Here is a 6,000-nt window from a genome sequence, read left to right on the forward strand (position 1 = left end):
TAATATATAGTAATATATAACATTTGTTAATTCAGCATTTGTCCATGTTTAGATAAGATATGTTACACCATACCAACAATATAATAACTCTATATGGACCCTTATCACATAAATCCTGTGTTTCAGAGAAGGAAATATATTGTGTTCATCATTAGGTAACAGCATCCTAATTCATAAATACATGTCATGGCAACCCCTGGTTCAAGAGCTCTATCTGTCCCAGTCAGTGGAGGCTCCTCAGAGGAGGAAGGGGAGGACCATCCTCCTCAGTGAATTTCATACAAATAAAAATGGTAAAACATAAAAAAAGTTATCATTTTTAGATAAAACTATACTAAATATAATCACGTCACCAAATAATTGATTAGAACACACTATTTTGCAATGAAGGTCTATAGTAGCCATAATAACACTGTAGGGTAGCACCATGGTGTAGCCGTAGGACAACTAGCTTCCGTCCTCCTCTGGGTACATTGACTTCATTATAAAACTTAAGAAGCTCATGGTTCTCACCCACTTCCATAGACTTACACAGTAATTATGACAACTTCCGGAGGACGTCCTCATACCTATCAGAGCTTTTGCAGCATGAACTGACATGTTGTCCACACAATCAAAGGATCAGAGAATACATCTAGTACTGAAGCTACAGCTAGCTAGCACTGCAGTGCATAAAAAGTGGTGAGTAGTTAACTCAAAGAGAGAGAAAGACAATAGTTGAGATTACATCGTTTTTTTTCTCCAGCTTCACTTACTGAGCTAGCAAATGCAGCTAGCTAGTTTAGCCTACTGAAACACCCTGCTCAAACAGAAGAATGCTGTGTTAGATAGCTGGCTATGACTATCCAACACAACACTGGAACTCTTCCAAGTCAAGGTAAGCTTTTGGTGTAACTAATGTATTGCCACCGGGGCCATTGCTAAACTGCTTACTGACTGCACACTGTAACCTTACTGCATTATTGTAGCAGGTTTACTAACATGTTAGTTCTATAAGCTATGTTGACTATGATGTTACTTTAACTAATATGGTGACAACGATTTAGGCTGTGTGTTGCAGTTATTATATGGTTTGGCTTGGGAAGTTTTTTTTTGCCTGGTCACATACAGCTGATGTGTTGTGCATTGAAGTCCACAAGCGAGGGAAAAGGTGAGAAAAGGAGAGCGCATAGATGCGAGAAGGAATACAACGTGGCTGCTATGAAAGTGAATTGTGTTTACGAGTGATCAGGGGTGTATTCATTCCGCCAATTCTGTTGAAAAACATTTATCTTGTTTGTAACTGTTGGACTAATAATTACACCCTATATCAGCTAGATGCAGGCAAGAGTGAGCAAGGCGGTATTGAATGTGTCACTGTCTGTCACCTACATTTTTTCTCTTGACCTGTGTGCACCTACAATTGAAGTCAGAAGTTTACATACACTCAGGTTGGAGTCATTAAAACTCGTTTTTCAACCACTCCACAAATTTCTTTTAAACAAACTATAGTTTTGGCAAGTCGGTTAGGACATCTAATTTGTGTATGACACAAGTCATTTTCCCAACAATTGTTTACAGACAGATTATTTCACTTATAATTAACTTTATCACAATTCCAGTGGGTCAGAAGTTTACATACATTAAGTTGACTGTGCCTTTAAACAGCTTGGAAAAATCCAGAAAATTATGTCATGGCTTTAGAAGCTTCTGATAGGCTAATTGACATCATTTGGGTCAATTGGAGGTGTACCTGTGGATGTATTTCAAGGTCTACCTTCAAACTCAGTGCCTCTTTGCTAGACATCATGGGAAAATCAAAATAAATCAGCTAAGACCTCAGAATTGTTTTTTTTAGACCTCCACAAGTCTGTTTCATCCTTGGGAGCAATTAGTACACAAGTATAAACACCATGGGACCACACAGCCGTCATACCGCTCAGGAAGGATGTTCCCATGATGTCTCCTAGAGATGAACGTACTTTGGTGCGAAAAGTGCAAATCAATCCCAGAACAACAGGAAAGGACCTCGTGAAGATGCTGGAGGAAACAGGTACAAAAGTATCTTTATCCACAGTAAAACGAGTCCTATATTGACATAACCTGAAAGGCAAGGAAGAAGCCACTGCTCCAAAACCACCATAAAAAAAGCCAGAGTACGGTTTTCAACTGCATATGGGGACAAAGATCATACTTTTTGGAAATATTCCTCTGGTCTGATGAAACAAAAATCTAACTGTTTTGCCATAATGACCATTGTTATGTTTGGAGGAAAAAGGGGTAGGCTTTCAAGCCGAAGAACACCATCCCAACTGTGAAGCACGGGGGTGGCAGCATCATATTGTAGGGGTGCTTCGCTGCAGGAGGGACTGGTGCACCTCACAAAATAGATGGCATCATGAGGCAGGAAAATTATGTGGATATATTGAAGCAACATTTCAATCAGTCAGGAAATTGAAGCTTGGTCGCAAATGGGTCTTCCAAATGGACAATGACTGCAAGCATACTTACAAAGTTGTGGCAAAATGGCTTAAGCACAACAAAGTCAAGGTATTGGAGTGGCGATCACAAAGCCCTGACCTCAATCCTATAGAAAATTTGTGGGCAGAACTGAAAAAGCGTGTGGGAGCAAGGAGGCCTACAAACCTGACTCAGTTACACCAGCTCTGTCAGGAGGAATGGGCCAAAATTCACCCAACCTATTGTGGGAAGCTTGTGGAAAGCTACCTGAAACGTTTGACCCAAGTTAAACAATTTAAAGGCAGTGCTACCAAATACTAATTGGGTGTATGTAAACTTCTGACCCACTGGGAATGTGATGAAAGAAATACAAGCTGAAATAAATCAGTCTCTCTACTAGTATTCTGACATTTCACATTCTTAAAATAAAGTGGTGATCCTAACTGACCTAAGACAAGGAATTTGTACTAGGATTAAATGTCAGGAATTGTGAAAAACTGAGTTTAAATGTATTTGGTTACGGTGTATGTAAACTTCCGACTTCAACTGTACGTTGTAAACTTTCATTAATTGGCTAGGTTGTAGCAACCTCATGGTGGGTATAGGGAAAATTTGAGTATCATGTAATAGCTTTAAAATTGTCCTCCCTCATTTTAAACAGCACTGACTGCCACTGGTCCCAGTTAAAAACCTCTCCAAATGCATTCTAGAAGTATCTGAACTGGGCCACTGGTGTTTCAGAACTATCTCACCTTCCATCTCAGTGGGTGGTCTGGATACCTTTCAGATAAGACACGGGTGTCATGATCCATGTGTTGACCCTCATTTATTGACACACATGACTGACTCAGTGTAGTCTATTTGGTCTCAACCCGTTCGTCAAAGCTGTAACACAAGCAAATTACTAGGTTAGTCTGATCTAATAATAAGTAATGATATATGCCATTTAGCAGATGCTTTCATACAAAGTGACTTAGTTAGGTGTGCATACATTTTACGTCTGACTCAAACCCACTCACTACCCTGGCGTTACAAGCGCTATGCTCTACCAACTGAGATACATTTTCGTTTCACCCGTTTTTTTGCGGGGTGGTACTATCTTTGTTCCTCTAACTTTCTCACTCATCATTATTCATGATTCATTCATGATTATCCATCATTATGGTAGCAGCCACATGAATGTAGAAGTGTCAGAAAAATCTTCTTTTCTTATTTCCAATAAAAGGGTTTCCAAAATGACACAATACATTGTTCACCATGCAGTTCCGATCGAGCAAAACATCATCCAAAACAAGCTGAAAATGCATCCAACAAGCTTGTAGTCACAAATACTAACCTTTTAACTACTTTAAAATGGATCCTGAGAGGCGCAGGCCTGGGTTCGATCCCGGGCTGTATCACAACTGGCCGTGATAGGGAGTCCCATATGGCTGTGCACAATTGGCCCAGCGTCGTCTGGGTTAGGGGAGGGTTTGGCTGGGGTAGGCCATCATTGTAAATAATAATTTGTTCTTAACTGACTTTCTTAGTTAAATGAAGGTTAAATAAAAAATATATAATAATAATAATACACTATAAGTGAATTTGCCCCCCCCCCCCAAAAAAAAACCCGTAGTCAAATGGATACATAAAGTGCTTCATTTCTAAACTGTAAAACAGATATTTATGAAAATACCCTCAAATAACGTCAACGTAGTCAATATGCACAGAGATCTCAAAGTGAGTCATAGCATCAGGAAGCACTGTGTTCATCATGAAGCAAGTGAGTGTTGGTTGCCATGCCAACGGTGATGGTGGCGAAGTTCTTTGAAACAGACAGCCACCTGGCCCACTGCCGGCCTAGAGAATAACATCTCTCTGTTCCTGAATGGTCTCCTGTGATGGCAGTGCCATAGAGACTGTACTGAAGAAGAATATGTCTCTTCCAATAATAGATGTGAAGGCTGGCTGTCACACCTGCAGCATACTTATCTCTGTCAAGTCCTAGATTTAAGCCCCTTGGCTCTCTACCTTACAGAGGCCTGTGAAAAGCAGGTGAAGTACAACAGTTGAATGAACATTTCTGCAATGTTTACCCCTCGGCTTCAGAGCCAGCCTTCCACCACAATGAGATAAAATGTAACAAAACAAGTGCACATGAAATTCAATGCATTCCAACAGTCTGTGCACACACACAGTCTAACTGTATCCCAGTCTTTTAACCTAAGACTACTGCAAAGGCTTGAGAATACGCTCCAACAGGGAACTTTTCATCTCCTCTGGAAAGGATTACAGCAGGTCTTGGAGGAAAGCAACCACACCACAGTTGATGCTTCTTCCTACCAGAGATTGTCTTACATTTTAGTCATCAGAGAGACTTACGGGAGCAATTAGGGTTAAGTGCCTTTCATCGACAGATCATCGACTCACCTAGTCGGCTCGGGAATTCAAACCAGCGACCTTATGGTTACCGGCACAACACGCTTAACCACTAGGCTACCTGCCGCCCCATCCTGAAGACTTACTGCTAGGAACAAGACTACTCTGTATGGAAAAGCTGGCCACTGCTCTCAGATCAGATGTTGAAGGTGGGGGAAGAGGCTATCCATGTTTTTACAGATATGTTTTCAGGGGGCATGGTCTCAATTACTCGGGCAGGGTTTATGTTTTTAGGGATGTGGTTGGTCACATGACCTCTTCGGCCACGTGGATCCAGTTTGCACGGTCTGGTATTGCGTTTGCGATCGTTGGTGTCAGGGTTCAACGACTTGGCTCCACTGTCCCTCTTTAGGGTCTGTGTGTCATCCGAAACGTACGGGGCAGAAGATGCATGTGTACTGGTGGAAGAAGGCACTGGCAGACAACCAAATCCAGTTCCCTGCATTTATACTGTAGTCTGCCTCCAACAGGTGCTCCTCAAACACTTGACACACACAGAGGGCACAGGGAGATGCAGAGAGAAGCAGTCAGCTACTGGAGCACACCAACAACTGGAGACACCTTGTAAAGTGACTGATTTTAGAGCCAGCAGCGAGGGAGGGAGGAGAGGGAGACCTGTGGATCAGCTGGGAGGAGGGCATGCCCCCCTTCTCCTCATTTTTGGCACCTTCATGCCCTCCTCCCAGCTGATCCACAGGTCTCCCTCTCCTCCCTCCCTCGCTCCCTCCCTCCCTCCCCATCCTTCCCTGCCTCCATGCCCTCCTCCCAGCTGATCCACAGGTCTCCCTCTCCTCCCTCCCTCGCTCCCTCCCTCCCTCCCCATCCTTCCCTGCCTCCATGCCCTCCTCCCAGCTGATCCACAGGTCTCCCTCTCCTCCCTCCCTCCCTCCCTCCCTCCCCATCCTTCCCTGCCTCCATGCCCTCCTCCCAGCTGATCCACAGGTCTCCCTCTCCTCCCTCCCTCGCTCCCTCCCTCCCTCCCCATCCTTCCCTGCCTCCATGCCCTCCTCCCAGCTGATTCACAGGTCTCCCTCTCCTCCCTCCCTCGCTCCCTCCCTCCCTCCCCATCCTTCCCTGCCTCCATGCCCTCCTTCCAGCTGATCCACAGGTCTCCCTCTCCTCCCTCCCTCGCTCCCTCCCTCC

Source organism: Oncorhynchus mykiss, chromosome 7 (assembly GCF_013265735.2).
Source record: "Oncorhynchus mykiss isolate Arlee chromosome 7, USDA_OmykA_1.1, whole genome shotgun sequence".
NCBI classification, from domain to species: Eukaryota; Metazoa; Chordata; class Actinopteri; order Salmoniformes; family Salmonidae; genus Oncorhynchus; species Oncorhynchus mykiss.